The following is a 20,194-nucleotide window of genomic DNA, read 5'->3' on the forward strand; positions in this document are numbered from 1 at the left end:
GCGCACGTTTGTAATATGATGGGCGGCTGGGCCTGCCCAGAGAACCAGACCCCCCCCCACGTCCCACTGGACCAGAACCGGGGCCATATACACCCCACTACACATTCCACTAAAACTATTTCTCCATCAAGGAAAGGAGTGGGCTTCAACTGCAGAAGGGGCTGGAGGTCGGACACATCTGCTAGGGGGCATGGCCAGGAGCACATGCCAGGGGGGACGGTTCCTCCCAAACCCAGGATCTTTGTGTAAAAGCCTCCACAAAAGTGAGTCTTACAGTGAGTCTAGGTGGTGCAGCCGACAGAGCACCGGCCCTGGAGTCAGGAGGACCTGAATTCAAATCCAGCCTCAGACACTTAATAATCACCTAGTTGTGTGACCTTGGGCAAGCCACTTAACCCCATTGCTTTGCAAAAAAGTAAAAAAGAAAAGAAAAGTGAGTCTTTTCCCTCCAGGATGTCTGCACACCCAGTGACCCACATCTTGACTTTCCCCATCACAAGTCAGAATAAGAAATTAAATGGGAATTTTTTGGAAGTTTTGTTGAAGCTGCAGACAATTATGTAAAGGCCAGCAAGATGACACTGAAAAGGTTTAAAAATTAAGAAATGCATAAAAAATATATGCATAGTATTGTATAATATTAACATTTTATCTATCTAAATTCAGATTTCTTCTCTTGTATAGAGAGGGACAAAAATTCTATGCAGATTTTCCAGATCATAGGGGCAGCACCTCTAATCCTTGTGATGTGGGGTAATTATCAATATTGTTACAAAAAATGTTTGAGACAAATCCAGTATCATCAGTTTATTGTAGTAAGAACTTCAAAGAAATCCTAAGATTCTGGCCAGAAACTGGCTCACCCTTTCTGGAAGGAGTGAGAACCCTGGGTACAGAAGTGAGAAGACTTTTGGGATTAGTATGATACAATTCCTTCAGTCCCTCCCTTCCAAGAATTAGATTGATCTAACTCTCTTCCCAGTTACAATCTTCCTGATATGCTTTTCCTTAACATATTCCTCTCCCCTCCTCTTCCATTTATGTAAATGAAGCTAAAGACCAAAATCTTCATCTCTTGGTTGGTGATCCCTGCCTGTACTCTTATGAGTCTGTTGTACTCTTAAGAGTAGAAATGGAATTTGCTAGTCCCAACTCTCCTTCTTGGCAATGGACAGGCAACAAATATAAGATTTATCTTCAAGGAGGGGGCATAAGTAAGGGTGACACACTTACAAAGTCACAGGGAAAGTTGCAGATATCAAAGGGGTAGATCCCCCTGATCAAACAACTTGTACACATCAGGATGGAGGAGATGAACTGGTCCAGTCTCTCTTTTCCCCTGGAAATATCAGATGTCTTTCTGTATCTTCAGAGTCTGTTCCAAAAAATCCTCTCTAGTTCAGGTGACTTGTTGAGATCTCTTCTGCTTAAAGAACTTAACACAATATCTCATCAGACCAAAACTCATTTTCATCATTAGACAATAAAATTCTAGAACTATTACAATTTACATTTTGACTTACTGTCCTGTTGATATACATACTGCATGCTGACAAAATAAACTTCCATAATTGTTTCACTACACAAATGAATTCACTGAAAACTTGAGCTTGCAACATATTCATTTGATCATCATCTTAGTACAGAGTGTCCAGCAAGTGACTTACAGTCTTAACCTTTTGCTTCTATTAGAATAACTCAAACATCCTTAATTAAAATAAATTTCTCTTCCCAAAATATTTCTAAATATTCTTTAGGGTATTCTTGTCCTGATAAACTCAACTGACTCACATTCCTTTCCTTAAACTAGAACTTGAAACTGCTATTGCACATAATCATATCTTGAGATTACAAAAACTTCTTATTTTTCTTACCTAAATATCCCCTTTAACATAAAAATTAAGGGATCTTCTTTCTCGTCAGAACATATAGCTGACAGCCGATGTCAAAACCACACATTAGCCTATCTGGTTATTAAACTCCAAGTGACCTAAAATTTCTCTATCAATCAAATTTGATTTACTTATAGCAGTTTGCTATAAAGATCCAGGACATTAAAGGAAAATTCCTTTATAGATATAATTTTGAATGTCAGTTTCCAGGCACAGGTCAGGTGGGTAGTTAAATGATATCTGGGGAATCAAGTCAGAAAGGGTCCAACCTCAGAGCCATACAACCACGATTAGAAGGAAAGCAGAAAGCTGGGAAACAATTTTTACATCCAGGGTTTCTGATAAAGGTATTATTTCTAAAATATAGAAAGAATTGAATCAAGTTTATAAGTCAAAAGATATTAACCATTTTCAGTTCCTCTGAAAACAGGGAAGTTTTTAGATGAAGAAATTAAAGCTCTACATAGCCATATGAAAAAATTCTCTTAAGTCACTATTAATTAGAGAAATGCAAATTAAAACAACTCTGAGGTACCACCAACTTTCTGCTTTCCTTCTAATGTTGGTTGTATTGGTTTCTTTATGTAAAAACTTTTCAACTTAATATCATCAAAATTATCCATTTTGCATTTCATGTTTTACATCTCTTCTTTGGTAATAAGTTCTCCTTTTTTCATACATCTGACAGATACACAATTCCTTGTTCTTCTAGTTGACTTATGTTATCACTGTTTATATACCCATTATGTACTCACTAAATCATGTACCCATTTTAACCTAATCTTGTTATAGGATGTGAAATGTTGGTCTATGGCTAGTTTCTACCATCCTATTTCCCAGTTTTCCCAGAAATTTGTCAGATAGTGAGTTCTTACCCCAGAAGCTAGAGTCTTTGGATTTCACCCAGAACATTAATATAGCTATTTACTATTGTGTCTTATAAACTTAATATCAAATAGTTTGAACAACTGCAACTCTATAATATAATTTTAGGGGGCAGCCCTAGGTGGTGCAGTGGATAGAGCACTGGCCCTGGAGTCAAGAGGACCTGAGTTCAAATTCAGCCTCAGACACTTAATAATTGCCTAACTGTGACCTTGGGCAAGTCACTCAAACTCCATTGCTGTAAATTAATTTTTTTTAGGTGTTTGCAAGGCAAATGGGGTTAAGTGATTTGCCCAAGGCCACACAGCTAGGTAATTATTAAGTGTCTGAGGTCAGATTTGAACCCAGGTACTCCTGACTCCAGGTCCAATGCTTTATCCACTGCGCCACCTAGCCGCCCCCACTGTAAATAAATTTTAAAAAATAATATAATTTTAGATTTGGTATGACTAGGTCACCTTCCTTTGCATTTTTTTTATTAATTTCCTTGATACTATTGATCTTTTGTTCTTAAATTTTGTTATTATTTTTAACTATAATTTTTAGATTTTTATGGTACTAAATAAGTAGATAAATTTAGGTAAAATGATCATTTTTTTATATATTAGCTTGACCTACCAATGAGCAACTGATAGTTTTCTAGTTGTTTAGATTTGACTTTACTTTTGTCAAAAGAGTGTCTTGTAATTATATTCATATGAGACCTGGACCCTTTTAATCTTTCAAACCTCTTAAAATAGAAATTATGCACCAAAGATAAAGAAACTTAAGTTTCCTTCATAATTTAGTACATCCAAAATCCAAAATAAATTAAAAAAACAAAAACTATGAACTACCTATTACACCCCACACCCCACACTACTAGCTGAGGGACTAGTTAGACCCATACAGAGACTCACAACAACACTCCTACATCTCTCCTCCCTCTTTCCAGGGTCATGGAGATCCCAGGATAGATAGTCAGACTAGGATAGATAGCCAGACTAGCATACATGGCCAGACATGTCTCTGCAGTGCTTCAGATTTTGAAATCTAACTGAGGCTCCACTAATTGTGGAGCAAAAACTACAAAAAAGTCTCTATAGGACAGTCAGTAATAGAGAGAAAGGGGAAGGATACGTTTCTGAGATTGAAATAGAGTTCAGTACCACATTTCCAATCCCCCTCCTCCAAAAGCCCAGAGTCCTGTAGTTTAACCTGTGAAATTAACATGGAAGTTCTTTAAATGACCAGTTCTGGGCTGAAGACCTAAGGATTAGACAAAGGCGGACAAGACACCAGGACACGTAGCACTCACTTAAACCTGAGAGAAAATATTCAGCATACAGGTAGGGGTGGTTCTGTCTACCACTTGGGGCAAAAACCTAGACTGGTATCTTCAGTGCCTAGAGTGGGAAGAGGCTGAGATGCTATGAGATTTGGCTCCCAAGGAAACCATACTCAGAGGGGAAAGAGTCCAAAAATGAGCAATGGAGAAAATAGGGTGGGGAGGGGAAGACTAAAGATGTCAGGAAGAAAAAACTTGAAAATCTTGAATATATGCAAATAAATTAACCAGGGAAATGTTATCAGCAGAAAAATATATAATCTTCAGATCTAGTAAATAAGTTCAAGTAACTATGAGAAAATATTGCAAAACAAAGGAAAATAGTCCCAAACTTGATGAGACAGGTGAAATATGAGGATAACATGGAAAAATGATATATTATTTCTGAGAAGTATAGAAGAGAACTGAGAACGATAAGAGCAGAATTTTTGAGCAGCATAGCAAAAAAGAGAAATAGAATAGAAAAATAGCAAAAATAGTATAGACTTTTCAATGACAAGTCTCACCAAAGTAACAAAAGAGGGAACAATAATTTGAGTATTCAAATATACAAAACAGAACAAATAAACAAAAACTACATTAAAAGTAAGTATGGGGGCAGCCAGGTAGCACAGTGGATAGAGCACTGGCCCTAAGTCAGGAGGACCCGAGTTCAAATCTGCCCTCAGACACTTAATAATTACCTAGCTGTGTGACCTTGGGCTAGTCCCTTAACCCCATTGCCTTGCAAAAAAACAAAAAAAAAAGTAAGTGTGCTCACTATGGAAGCAAGAACAGCAATAGATAGAATATCAGGTCTAAGGTCAAGATGACAAATCTTCCTGAGTTCGTATCTGGCCACAGATACTTACTGTGAGACCCTGGGAAACATTTAACCCTGTTTATCTCAGTTTACTATCCTGTAAAATGAACTGGAGAAGGAAATGGCCAACTAAGATACTCCAGTATCTTAGCCAAGAAAACCCTATAACTGAAATGGCTGAATGACATGAAAGCAAAGCATGCTGATTTTGTAGACACAATAAATTAGGGACAATGAATAATTCTACCAAAAAACTATGACAAGACAGAAAAAAAATCTTAACATCATAATGCAGTAAATAATGGAAGAGAATTATTCAGAATTTCTGAACAAAGAAAATGAAAAATCAATAGAAACTCATAGATTGCCTCTGGGAGAATAAAATCCAAAGCTTTAAACTCCAAGACAAATTGTGGTTAATTTTTGACATCTACTTTAGAAACAAGTGATAAAAGAGCATCAAAAATAAAGGAAAAGAAATTCAAATAACACAAGTTTATTCTGTACTCATTAGAAAATGCAGAAGAGGGGTGGCTAGGTGGTGCAGTGGATAGAGCATCAGCCCTGGAATCAGGAGTACCTGAGTTCAAATCCAGCCTCAAACACTTAATAATAGTTAATAATATCTTAATAATAGCTGTGTGGCCTTGGGCAAACCACTTAACCCCATTGCCTAGCAAAAACTGAAAAAAAAAGAAAAGAAAAAGAAAATGCAGAAGAAATGGAGTAATACCTTCTGAAAAGCAATAGAGCTCAGGATGCAGCCCAGGCTGACTTACTCTTCAAATCTAAGTTTAATCATAAATGAAAAAAAAAGATAGATGTTTAATAATAAAGAAACATTTGAAATATTCTTAGAAAGAAAACCAGACCTGAAAAATCTATTTGTTTCTCAAATACTTCAGACAGTAGAAAGATTAATGACAACTTCTAAATTGAATTGCAAAAAAATATACATTTTTTTTCAGCACCACATGTATGAGAGCAGAGAAATGTTGTGAACAAATGTAAAAAGTCAGAAATAGTAGGTGCATCCTTTCTAAATCACACCACATTAAAAATAGTCATTGGTTCAGGAACCACAACAAAAAATACAGACCCAAAGGGAGATTTAACAATAAAATCCTAAATAAAGAATGAGTCAAAGAACAGATCATAGAAACAATAATTATGTGGAAAATAAATTGTTGATTAATTTATGGAACTATTAATTAGATAAAAGACTGAGACTACGGGGGGGGGGGGTTCCTCTAAGTCAAAATGTGGCAGGCACTCCCAGTTCTTTGGATATATTTCTGGAAAGACCATAATGGCCGCAGGGAGTAATGCTTTAATGACATTTTAATAGAGCATAGAAGATACAGGGGCAAACCACACAGAATGTCCAGAAAACAATGCAGGGGTAGAAGCAGACAGTGCAGGGAAGGGATAGGGCAATGGAAGAAGACAGGTGACTTGGAGGAGAGAATAGGGATACAGAGAATCACTTATGAAACCTTGGATCATAGTTGGGAACACTCAGGAGGCATGGACCCTTAGGAGATGGAAGAGTGTTGGGGAAGCAGAAGTTTGGGTATCTCATTTTTATAAGATTTTGCAGGGGAAAGACTAACTCTTATCCCTGCCATTTGGGGGTTAGTTCATTAATATACCCACATCACCTCAAAGTTATCAGCAATATCTTGTATTCTGTTGATCTTCCTGCACAAGTCTGGAGATTATCTGAGCTTTACAGACTATTGAAAGTTAGGGGGGTGGCTAGGTGGTGCAGTGGATAGAGCACCGGCCCTGGAGTCAGGAGTACCTGAGTTCAAATTCAGCCTCAGACACTTAATAAATTACCTAGCTGTGTGGCCTTAGGCAAGCCACTTAACCCCATTGCCTTGGAAAAAAACTAAAAATAGATAAATAAATAAAAATAAAGTTAGGAGCAAAAGGCCCTTTACAGTAACTCCTAATTCCCCTGATTTAGCCAATAGTTTCAGGATGTAACTTTTAGTTAGTTTATAATGCAGGTCTAAGTAACTGGTGTGCTCCTTTGATTAATTGGTATAGGTTGCAAATGACTTTTAGTTCCTCTTTGCCATCATATTTTCTGCTATTATTACTTTTTGTACTGTCTACTTATAAGCTTCCTATATCATCTAGAAGGGGAAGAGTGGTCAGGGGAACCAGATATGATTTTTAACACAGAAAGAAAATTATGATGATGAAATAACATACTCAGATTTCTGGAATGCAGCCAAAGCAGTGCACAGGGAAAGAATCATATCTGTAACAAACATACATCAACAAACTAAGAAATAAGAAATAAAACTAAAAGTTGGTTCTTTGAAAAATTAATTTTAAAAATTGATTAAATTTTAGCTAATCTTAAAAAGAAGAGGGCAGAAAATCAAATCAATAAAATAACAAATGAGCAAGGTGGAATCACAACAAAATCAGAAGAAATAAAATGAAAGATCAGAACATTTTATGTACAGCTATATGCTAACAAAAACCAGAAAGCAAAACAGAGTATTACCTTCAAAAATATAAAATACCAGGGGTGGCTAGGTGGCGCAGTGGATAGAGCACCGACCCTGGAGTCAGGAGTACCTGAGTTCAAATCCAACCTCAGACACTTAATAATTACCTAGCAGTGTGGCCTTGGGCAAGCCACTTAACCCCATTGTCTTGCAAAAAAAAAATTTTTTTTTAAACATAATCCCATCAAACAGACTCCAGTAAATCCAAGAAATTTATCAATGTAATCAAGTGGGATTTATATCACATATGCAAGGATAGTTCAGCTTTAGGGGAAAAAAATCAACATAATTATATTAAAAACCAAAATATGCAAAACTACCAGCTCATATCAATAGGTTCAGGAAAAGCCTTTAATAAAGTACAATATGGTAAAAGCCCTAGAAAGAGGGATCTTTAATATGATAAATAAACATTTATTAAAAACCAAGAGCAAGCATCACCATATGCAATGTGGGATAATCTAGAATCTTTTCCAGTAAAAGACTGAAGCAAGGATGCTAACTATTATTTGATATAATTTCTGAAATGCAAGAATCAGTTTGAAGATAAGAAAAGATATTAATGATACAAAGATTGGTAAAGAGATAAAACTACACCTATTTGCTGATGTGATGTTATATTTGGAAAATCCTAGGCAATCAACAAAGATACTAATTGAAACAATTAATAGCTTCAGCAAAGTTGCAGCTACAAAATAAATCCTCAAAATGCATGAATAACTGGGGGAATCAACCTACCAAAGCATTCAGAAGACAAGTATAGATTCATTTACAATCTGCTCCTTAATGAATTAAAAAGCAACTTAAATAGCTGGAGGAATATTCAGTGTTCATGGCTAGCCTATGCTAATATTACAAAAATGATAATACTTTCAAAGTTAATTTTACACTTTTTTTTTTTGCAAGGCAATGGGGTTAAGTGGCTTGCCCAAGGCCACACAGCTAGATAATTATTAAGTGTCTGAGGTCGGACTTGAACTCAGGTACTCCTGACTCCAAGGACGGTGCTCTAGCCACTGCGCCACCTAGCCGCCCCTAATTTACACTTTTAATCTTATACCAATTAAATTACTAAGGGAATATTTTATAGAACTTCATAAAGTAATAAAATTCATTTGGAAAAACAAAAGATTCAGAATATTAAGGAAAATAGTGAAATAAAGTAGGGATAAAAAGGAATGACACTTCAAAACTTCAATCTATAATATAAAATAAGTCATCAAAACTGTCTGGTATTGATTAAAAAATAGAAATAGATCAATGAATAGACTAGACAAGGAATAATCAAAAACAATGGAACTCAAACCCAGTGTTTGGTAAAATATTAAACAAATTACCTAGGGAAAAACTCCTTACTTAATGAAAGCTGCTGGGAAAAGTGGAAAGTAGACTGTAATAAATTAGCCTTATATCAGTGTTGTCAAATGCCCTTGGTGTGGAAGATGTATGTGTGTATGAGAGGGGGACAGAGGGAATATTAAGTGAGCTTAGTGTCAGTGTCTATTCATGTTTTTTTTCCATCTGATTCTGAGGGTCCTAGATCATAGAGATAGCTGAAGTTATTTTTATCTTTGGTCCATTATTTCTATTTTGGAGAGGTTTGAGAGATCATATTGTTCATGTGACCTAGAAGGAGGAGGTATATTCTTTTTTATTTATTTTAAAAATTATGTTTACCAATAAAACATTTTTGAATTCTGAATTTCCTCCCATCCCTTCCCCATTCATTGTGAAGAAATGTGCTATTATACAAAATCAAGCAAAACGTATTTCTATATTAACCATACTGCAAAAAAGAAAGCAAGAAAGATAAAGTTTAAAATTTTATTTTCATCAATTCTTTCTCTAGAGGTGGATAGTATTGTTCATCTTAAGGAATTGTCTTGAAACTCTGTTTTGCTGAGAAAAGCTAAGTCATTCACAGTTGATCATTATACAGTATTGCTGTTACTGTGTACAATGCTTTCTTTGTTCTCTTCACTGATGTTGCATCAGTTCATGTAAGCCTTTATAGGCTTTTCTGCTCATCATTTCTTACAGCGTTCTAGAATTGCACCATAATCATACAACTTGCTCAGCCACTCCCCAACTGATAAGCATCCCCTCAATTTCCAGTTCTTTGCCACTACCAAAGGAATTGTGATTCATATCTGGTCACTGGACCCAAATGGTTCTGGAGGAGAAAGTGAGGCTGGTGACTCAGCACAGCCCACCCTCACTCAAATCCAATTCATGTGCTTGTCATGGCATCACTTCCCTGATGTCGTGGTCTTCTTCGAGAATGAAGGACAACTATTATTGGAGTATAGACCTGGTAGTGGTATTGCTGGGTCAATGAACACTTTTATATCCCTTTGGGCATAGTTCCAGCCTGTTGGAGAAGGTATATTCTGTTTTTTTTCCCTTTGGTTGACTCTGTTTCACTTAGTTATATAAAGCTCAGATAATTATTAATGCAAATGTTTTCTAATAAAATCATTAGTTTTTTGTATTCATATTTAAATCTATTTTTATTCTACAAAATAAAAAACATTGTCATGTGTGGCAAAACATGAGAGGATTCATAATATAAAACAATAAATTTCAATTTCAAGAAAGCCTATATAATAAATAATACATATTGTAATAAAAATTGTCCATCTTTTCTTTGCTTCCTTAGTTTTCTTCTGTTTTCTGCTGTGCATTGTTTTTTTTTCTTTTCATCCCACTAGGATCTATACTTTTATATATATACATACTCTAACTCATTACCTTCTCTAGCCCCTCCTTTTATTTCTTTCTGAATTTAAAAGACTTATAGTTTTAAATATATATTTATATATTTTTCCCTCTTTAACCCATTCTTAATGAGAATAGAATTCGATCTAATTTCTCTATATCAGTTCTTCTCACAATTCATTTGTATAGAATAATTCTATTTAAAAAAAATCTTTTCCTAGACCATTTTCCTTTTAAAAATTACATCCTATTCAACTCCACCACCCTCTTTCATTTTAATTACCCTATTATTATCAATCTTGGACATATGTTTTACATTTCCATGTATAGTAAATAATCTGTCCTTATTGAGTCCTTTGTAATTAGTCTTTGATAGTTAACTTATATTTCTTTTGATTCTTGTGCCAAATTTTCTAGTAAGTTCATGTCTTTTTTCAACAAAATCCTGAAAGTCTGACAATTTGTTGAATGTCCATTTTTGTTGTGTTCAGGATTATGCTTAACCTTGCTACATATGATATTATCAGCCACAGTTCTTTTACTCTTCAATATATTGAATTCCAAAAACTGTGGGTTTTTTTTTAAAATAGCTGCTGCTAGATCTTGCATAATTCTAATTGTGGTTCTGCCATATTTGAATTTTTTTGTTGTTGCTCTTAATATAGAGGTTTAGGAATTTAGCAATGATATTCCTGTCAGTTTTCTTCCTAAGATTCCTTTCAGGTGATGACTGGTGAATTCTTTTCTATTTCTACTTTCCCCTCTTGTTCTAACACTTTAAGACAATTTTCTTTAATTATTTCTTGTATTATTTGTCAAAATTCTTTTTTTTTTGGCAAGGCAGTGGGAGTAAATGGCTTGCCCAAGGTCACATAGCTCGTTATTTATTAAGTGTCTGGGGCTGGATTTGAACCCAGGTCCTCCTGACTCCAGGGCCAGTGCTCTATCCACTGTGCCAAAGATTTTATTTTTTAATCATAGCTCTCAAGTCATTTGGTTATTCTTAATGTTTTCTTCTTGGTCTGTTCTCCAAATCTGTTGTTTTTTCTTGTGAGGTGTTTTACCTTCTCTTCTATTTTTTTCATTCTTCTATTTTGTTTTATTATTTCTTTGTCCCTTATACTTTCACTGACTTCCCTTTGCTCAATTTGGATTTTCTTCCTTAAAATCCTGGATCTCCTTTTCCAATTGGTCTTTCTTTCCATAATCCTCTTATTTTTCTTGGATTTTTAGTTTTTCCTCAATCTCTCTTATTTGATTTTTAAAGTCGTTTTAAAATGCCTTTATTGTTGCTGATTATTAATGATTTAGAGATTGAAGACAGAAGATTTAAGCCCACTCAGAAGGTGAAGGAATTCACATATTCTCTGGGATGTTAAATCTGCTCTGGATTTTATTATAGAATATAGCAAAGTAAACAGATGAAAAAAATTCTCTTATAGGGTCAGAAGCACATAAAATAGAATGAAAAATAAATAAATAGTGACGCAGAGATAGGAAGACAGGTAAAGAATGACAGAGATAAAAGAACAGTCGAGTAGAGGTGACTGGGCCTGGGGGGGGGGGCAGCGGCCTGGAGGAGTCCAATTCAGATTTTATAGCCTTGCCCCTGATCTGGGAATTGAAGGCAAAAGGAGAATTCCCCCCACCCCCCCCACCCCCCGCCCCACCTTAAATGACCAGAATCAGGTAGAGGGTTGAAGACTGAGGAAATCAGAATACAAATTTTACATTAAACAATGAAACAATGGGAGTCAATTTATATCTCAAGATTAACAGCATCTAAGATTACAAATTTTGTTTCTGCTACATTCATAATTATCTCCATCATTTCCCTGCATCACTACTGTGTGGGATTAAAAATCCACTGAAAAATATAGAGCAACTCCTCTGAACAAAAAAGAAAGTTTATTTTGCCTTTTCTGGAAAAAAGGGCACACTCCAAGTCTCACAAAGCTAGTGAAGATCAAGAGGCTGCTCCAAATTGACAGTCAAGCAAAATTATATGGCCTAAAGCATTCCCCTCCTCTGCTCTATTGTCACTCCCTGTCTACTCATCGGTTAGTCTTCAGAGTTACATTCTACTTGTGAAAATCTACCCCAGGAACAAAGAAAAGAATGAAAGGTTTTCATAAAATATTATCTCACCATCCAGTTGGTGAGAATAACCTTCAGGATTATAACTATCTTTTTTAAGCAACAGTCTACTTATCATCAAACATGAGGAGTTTTATGAGCTTCATTGGAATGCAAGGTTTTTCTCATGGGAACAGTCTACTGTTCTCCCAGTTAGGATACTTTTATCATCAAATAGGTGACTAACTAAAAATGCAAGATCTCTCTGGCAATAATCCACTATTCCCCCCCAACAGAATCCGGAGGGTGCCTGGCTTGGAATGCAAGGTCTCTCTCCCTCTTTCTTCTTTACTTTAATATTTATTCTCATTTTGTACAAATAATATTTTTATACATTAATAAAATATTCTTGTTTAAGAGTAAAGAAAATACCCCCTCCCCCATAAAAATATATGCATGTGCAATAAAGTAAAGGGGAGAGAAAAAAATTAAAATTAAAATAAAAAATAATAGTAATAATTGTAGGTATGTCCAGGTGGCGCAGTAGACAGAGCACCATCCCTGGAGCCAGGAGCACCCAAGCCTATATCTGACCCCATACACCCAACAATCACCCAGCTGTGTGACATGCAAGCCACCCCAACCCCACTGCCCTGCATAAACCAAAAAAAGAAAAAAAGACCTAAAATAAAATAAAATTGTAATAATAGTAGGGGTGGCTGGGTGGAGGACAGAGCACTGACCCTTGAAACAGGAGCACCCGGTTCCAAATCCGGCCTCAGACACCCAACAGTCATACTGCTATACAGCCCCAGGCAGGCCACCCAGCCCCATTTGCCTTGCACTCCCCCCAAAATAATAATAATAATAAAAAATGTGCTTCAGTCTGTGTTCCAACACTACCAACTCTGTCGCAGGTGGATCACATTCTTTATAAGTCCATCACAAAAGTTACTTCCATATTTTTCAACTGTTGCCATGGCTGATCGCAACTCCCTCCTTTCGTATTTCTCCACTACCATGTACTATATTTTCTGTAGCTGGGTGGTGCAGCAGACAGATCTCTGGCCCTGGGCCCAAGAGGCCCCAAGCCCCCCTACCACCTTTTAGGCCCAGCATCCACCCAGCCCTATGGTCCCAGACAGGCTATCCAATCCCAGCCCCTTGAAAGAAGTAAAAAAGAAAATGTGTTATATCTGACCACTCTCCCGCCATGGCCCATCCTCTCCTCCATCACTCACATCCCGCCCTTCCCCCTGTCCCCTCCTTCTTACTCCAGATGTCTATACCCCATTGAGTATATATACTGTTTCCTCTCCTAGCCACCTCTGATGAGAGTGAAGATTCCCTCATTTCCCCTTGCCTTCCCCCCTTCCATATCATTGCAATAGCTCATTGTAATAAACAAAAATCTTATTATATGAAATATCTTGGCCTATTCCCCCTCTCCCTTTTTCTTTCTCCCATTACATTTCCCTTTTTTTATATTGACTCCATTTTTACACCACAATATATCTTCAAATTCAGTTTTCTCCTGTGCTTCATCTATAAAAGCTCCTTCTACCTGCTCTATTAAATAAGAAAGTTCATATGAGTATTATCAGTGTCATTTTTCTAATACAGGAATACATGCAGTTCATCATTAAGTCCCTCATATTTTCCTCTTCTCCACTCTCTATGCTTCACCTGAGTCCTGTATTTGAAGATCAAACCTTCTGTTCAGCTCTGGCCATCCCAACAGGAACATTTGAAATTCCTCTGGTTCATTGAAAGTCCATCTTTTTTCCCTGGAAGAGGACGTTCAGTTTTTCTGGGTAATTGATTCTCGGTTGCATTCTAAGCTCTTTTGTCTTCTGGTATATTATATTCCAAGCCCTATGAGCTTTTAATGTAGTTGCTGCCAAGTCCTGTGAGATCCTGACTGCAGCTCCATGGTATTTGAACTGTGTCCTTCTGGCTGCTTGTAATATTTTCTCTTTGACTTGGGAGTTCTGGAACTTGGCTATAATATTCCTGGGGTTTGTTTTATTTGGATCTCTTTTTCAGGGAGATCGGTGGATTCTCTCCATTTCTATTTTGCCCTCTGCTTCTAGGATATCAGGGCAATTTTCCTGTAGTAATTCTTTGAAAATGATGTCAAGGCTCTTTTCCTGATCATGACTTTCAGGTATTCCAATAATTTTTAAATTATCTTTCTTAAATCTGTTTTCCATATCAGTTGTTTTTTTCAATGAGATGTTTCACATTTTCTTCTAATTTTTCATTTTTTTTGGTTTTGAAGCATTGAGTCCTGGTTTCTTGTAAATTCATCAATCTCCCTGAGTTCTATTCTTTGTCTGAAGGATTTGTTCTCCTCAGAGAGTTTTCTTATCTCTTTTTCCATCTGGCCAGTTCTGCTTTTTAAAGCATTCTTCTCCTCAATAACTTTTTGAACTGTTTTATCCATTTGACCTAAGCTGGTTTTTAACATGCTATTTTCTTCAGCATTTTTTTTGGATTTCCTTGACTAACCTGCTGACTTTATTTTCATGTTTTTCCTGCATCTCTCTCGTTTCTTTTCCCAGTTTTTCTTCTAACTCCCTCATTTGATTTTTTATTTAGGTTTTTGCAAGGCAAATGGGGTTAAGTGGCTTGCCCAAGGCCATACAGCTAGGTAATTATTAAGTGTCTGAGACCAGATTTGAACCCAGGTACTCCTGACTCCAGGGCCAGTGCTTCATCCACTGTGCCACCTAGCTGCCCCTACTTCATTTGATTTTCAAAGTCTTTTTTGAGCTCTGTCATAGCCTGAGCCCAATTTCTGTTTTTTCTTGGAGTCTTTAGATACAGGAGCTTGTGTTTCCTCATCTTCAGACTGAGTGTTTTGATCCTTCTTGGTCTCACAGCAAAATATTTCTCAATAGTGTTCCTCTTGTTTCTCTGCTTACTTATTTTCCCAACCTTAGACTATTTTTGGGGTGCTTACTGAGCTTTTGGAACACTCCCACAAGGGTCTCAGTGTGTGAGGCTCTGTCCTCCCTCCTGGTCTGTGAATGACCATATGTGCTCCCCTCTGCCATGGAGCTGAGGAGGGGGTGCCTAATGTTCTATTGGGGGGCCTAGACTGCGATCAGGATCTGAATGTGGTCAGAGCCCCAGAGTCCTATTCCAGGGACAGAGGACAGAGCACAGCAATCTCTCTCTCTTCACTCCTCTCCCTAGGTTCAATGGGCTCATGCCCTGGGGGCTCCTGCTTACCCACTCCGCCTGCTTCTGGTTCCTGGATCTGGTCTGTGGTGGCCACTCTGCTGTGTGCCCTGAGGGCTGGGCTTCATGTGCTCACTCTGGCAGAGGTCCCCTCCCACTGTTCCCCCAATTTGTGCCTGGTGCTCCCCAGGCCGTAGATCAGGAAACTCCTCCACTGCTGTGAGCCGCTCCCAGTGTCCTGGGGCTGCCTCCAGGAGGCTGAAATCCTTTCGCTCTGGGGGGGCCACCTCCAAGCCTGGGGAGCAGAGCCTTTCTGCTCTTTTCCAGGTTACCTTGAGTAGGAGAACTGCCTCTCTGGGTCCCTCTGCGGGTTCTGTCTCTCGAAAATTTAGTTAGAGTCCTTAGTTTATAAGTTTTATGAGAGAGCAACTAAGACAGTATCCTCTCTTGTTGCCATCTTGGCTCCGCCCCCTGTCTGGCAATTCTTGAGAATCCTTTAATTACCATTGTTCAGTTAGTAAGTGTCTACAAATGAGTCTACACTGCCCTCTACTGGAAGGTATAAATTCATCAATGTCTGCCCTTCAATGAATTAAATGAAAATTTAAATTGAATTTTAGCTATTGTTATTAAGAAGGTAATTAGAAGTCAGAATTAAGGTTCAGCTGGGTTACTGTTTTCAATCTTTCTTGAAGTATTGTTTTTGCCAAATAATTATTAATTCTCCTAAGAAACTTCTCCCCAGTGTAAGCAATAAGCTTCTCCCCACCCCAACTATTGGGATGCTCTTAAAAATGTAAAGTAAATGCTTTATCAAAAACATCGTGAGCCATGGGCTTTATAAAAATGATACTACTCCTGTCACCCTAAATGATCTTTGTATCTTCTTGGGGCAATACTTAATTATTCAATAAACATTTTAAAATATCTTCTATATATCAGATACTATACTAAGCACTGACAATACTAAAAGACTTAAAGAGTCCCAGCCCTCATGGAGCTCACAGTCTAAAGGGGAAAACAAAATGCAAACAAATAAATACAAACAAGCTATATAGAGAATAAATAAATAGGAAATGGCAGAAGAGAGGCACTACGATTAAGAGAAGTTGGGAAAATCTTCCTGTAAAACAGGAGCAGAGAAACCTCTAGCCTAAGGGCCATATTGTGACTTTGCTAAGGCAACTGCAGGTGGGACTTGAAATTCAATAAATCTAGGAGTTTTTAGGGGTCAATTAATTAAATGTTTGATCAAATATAGCCCACAAATGATGTTATAAATATCCAAATGGCCCTTGGCTGATGAATTTAGTTACTTTGTGAACTTACTTTTTTTTGAAAAAAACTCAATTTTTATGTGACAAACTCTTGAACAGTAACAAACTCTTCCTTTCTTTCTCTCTCTCTTCCCAAAAGGACCCATTCTAAATACTTTTAATTAGGCCTGCATGAGAAGTCATGTAGACACTGGGAAGGTAGCCAGGCTTCTGGACTTAATTTCTTTTTTTTCCACAGGTGGATCACATTCTTTATGATAAGTCCATCACAAAAGTTACTTCCATATTTTTCCAACATTGCCATTGCTGATCTCAACTCCCTCCTTTCTTATTTCTCCAGTACCATGTATTATATTTCTCTCTCCTTTCACTCTGACTCTGCTGTAGGGTCACTGAGTAGTGCAGCAGACAGATCCCTGGTCCTGGGGCCAAGAAGCCCTGAGCCCCCATACCACCCCTTAGGCCCAGAATCCACTTGGCCCTATAGTCCTGGGCAGGCCTTCCAATCCCAACCCCTTGCAAGAAGTAAAAAAGAAAATGTGTTATATCTGACCACTCTCCCCCCATGGTCCATCCTCTCCTCCTTTATTCACATCCTCACCCCTTCCCCCTGCTCCCCACTCCTTCTTACTCCAGATGTCTATACCCCATTGAGTATATTTGCTGTTTTCTCTCCTAGCCATCTCTGATGAGAGCAAAGTTTCCCTCATTCCCCCTTGCCTCCCCCCTTACATATCATTGCAATAGCTCATTATAATAAAAAAAATCTTATGTGAAATATCTTGGACTATTCCCCCTCTCCCTTTTTCTTTCTCCCATTACATTTCCCTTTTTTTCTATTGACTCCATTTTTACACCATATTTTATCTTCGAATTCAGCTTTCTCCTGTGCTTCAACTATAAAAGCTCTCTCTACCTGCTCTATTAACTGAGAAGGTTCATATGAGTATTATCAGTGTCATTTTTCTATGCAGGAAAACATGCAGTTCATCCTCATTAAGTCCCTCATATTTCCCCCATCTCCTCCAGTCTCCATGCTTCACCTGAGTCCTGTATCTGAAGATCAAACCTTCTGTTCAGCTCTTTCCATTCCAAAAGGAACCTTTGAAATTCCCCTGGTTCATTGAAAGTCCATCTTTTTCCCTGGAAGAGGACATTCAGCCTTGCTGGGTAGTTCATCCTTGGTTGCATTCTAAGCTCTTTTGCCTTCCGGTATATTGTATTCCAAGCCCTACGAGCTTCCAATGTAGTTGCTGCTAAGTCCTGTGTGATCCTGACTGCAGCTCCACGATATTTGAACTGTGTCCTTCTGGCTGCTTGTAATATTTTCTCTTTGACTTGGGAGTTCTGGAACTTGGCTATAATATTCCTAGGGGTTGGTTTTTTGGGATCTCTTTCTCGGGGGGGATCGGTGGATTCTTTCCATTTCTATTTTGCCCTCTGCTTCTAGAATATCAGGGCAATTTTCCTGTAGTAATTTTTTGAAAATGATGTCAAGGCTCTTCTCCTGATCATGACTTTCAGGTATTCCAATAATTTTTAAATTATCTTTCCTAAGTCTGTTTTCCATATCAGTTGTTTTTTCAATGAGATATTTCACATTTTCTTCTAATTTTTCATTTTTTTCGTTTTGAAGTATTGATTCCTGATTTCTGTTAAATTCATCAATCTCCCTGAATTCTATTCTTTGTATGGAGGATTTGTTCTCCTCAGAGAGTTTTCTTATCTCTTTTTCCATCTGGCCAATTTTGCTTTTTAAAGTATTCTTCTCCTCAATAACTTTTTGAACTGTTTTATCCATCTGACCTAAGCTGGTTTTTAGCATGCTATTTTCTTCAGCATTTTTTATCTTTGTATCCACAGTACTTGGCACAATGTTTGATCATATAAAAGGTATTTAACAAAATACTTATTGATGATTAGATAGATAGATGGATCAGGATTGCAAAAAATTGCTGATCTACACTGAAATAGGGAGTTTCCTCACCAGAATTTCCCTACAACAATGCAACCCACAAGTTGAACCAAAAAAAATTATTATAGTCAGCTTTGCTGTAATATAATATGTGTGTGCATTCCCCCAAAGCAGCAAAGTATACAAAAATCACACAATAAAAGTCACAATTCTTATGCAGAAAATGAGGGAGGGACACAATGCTCTAAAACTTCATTACTAACACATTTTTTAAAAAAAGATAGAAGTCTAATAAAAAACAGTAGTAGGTGGAGCAAACTCCAGGCTTCAGTGGCCAGCATCCATGGCAAGAGGAAAAGGGAATGGACCAGGACCACTAGTTACTATTGCACTAGCAGATAATAAAATATTTATGCTGTTTTTTTTCCCTAACAAATGGAGGTGGGTGTTGGAATAAAATGTAGCTTGTGAGTGGAGCAATTTTCTACCATATTATTTCTCATAGTAGGAACTGCAAATAAGCAAGTTGTAGATTCTCAATATTGAGAATGCTGAATATTCTCAAAATATTCCTAAATAAATCAATCACATAGGAATACATTTGCAATTTTGAAACTAATGTTATAGCTGAACTGACTAAAAAGGGGCTCCACTCAGCTACCTTAGATTCAATATACAGTGTTTTGACCAATCATAAATATGAATATGCAGCAACTTACCAGACAAGTACAACAAATTAAAAAGTGAAGCATTTAATTAAAATACAATATAAAAGAGAAAATAAAATAGTAGAGACATTTTAATTATTCTTCTACACATGACTCCTAAGACAATGTTGAAGGGAACACTCAAGCAATGTGTTTATTAATGTGAAAGATTCTGTACCAAAGAAAGGCAAAGAACAGTCTCTACCCTCTAGGAGTTCACTGTATTATAGGGAAGACAATATATAAACAAATATGTACAAATACTTTCCCCATAACTTATACTCCAAGTAAGAAAGGGCAGCAGCAGGATTCAAACACTATTCAAATCTACCCACCAGCAATTTTCTGTGCCTTCTTATAGATCACTAACCTCTCTATAACATTAAGAAGCTTTCTAGTACTATAAATCATAGTAAAATTGCATATCTGAATGAGGAGGGGCAAAGAAATTTAACAGTGAGAATGAGAGCCATTCTCTCTGCACAGGGAACAACATGAATAGAAAGAAAGAGGCATATACAGTACAAGAAATAGTGTGCAATCAAGTTGACTGGAGCATAGAACATATGAAAATATGTGAAATAACCTGAAAAGATGGTATAATGCCAGATTGTGAAAGACTTTGATTTCTAGGCTTAATAAAAATAGAAGTGTTTGGATAGTAAAGATAACACACTAAATTTTGAGCCATTTTATTTTATTTATTTTTCTTTTTTTATTCTCATTTTGTACAAATTTTTTTTTACATTAATAAAATATTCTTGTTTACAAGTAAACAAAATACCCCCTCCTCCCCCATGAATATATATAGACTTGTTTGGGTGAAAAAAGCAAAGGGGAGAGAAAAAAATTAAAAAATAATAATAGTAATAATTGTAGGT

The 20,194-nt window shown here is 36.9% G+C and overlaps 1 protein-coding gene across 1 annotated transcript in view; it reads left to right on the forward strand.

The window, feature by feature from the left end:
- LOC141522466 (pecanex-like protein 4) overlaps nt 1-20,194 on the forward strand; it is a 165,986-nt gene that overhangs the window by 70,029 nt on the left and 75,763 nt on the right. The window lies entirely within an intron of this gene.

This window comes from Macrotis lagotis, chromosome 4, assembly GCF_037893015.1.
Source record: "Macrotis lagotis isolate mMagLag1 chromosome 4, bilby.v1.9.chrom.fasta, whole genome shotgun sequence".
Lineage (NCBI taxonomy): Eukaryota > Metazoa > Chordata > Mammalia > Peramelemorphia > Peramelidae > Macrotis > Macrotis lagotis.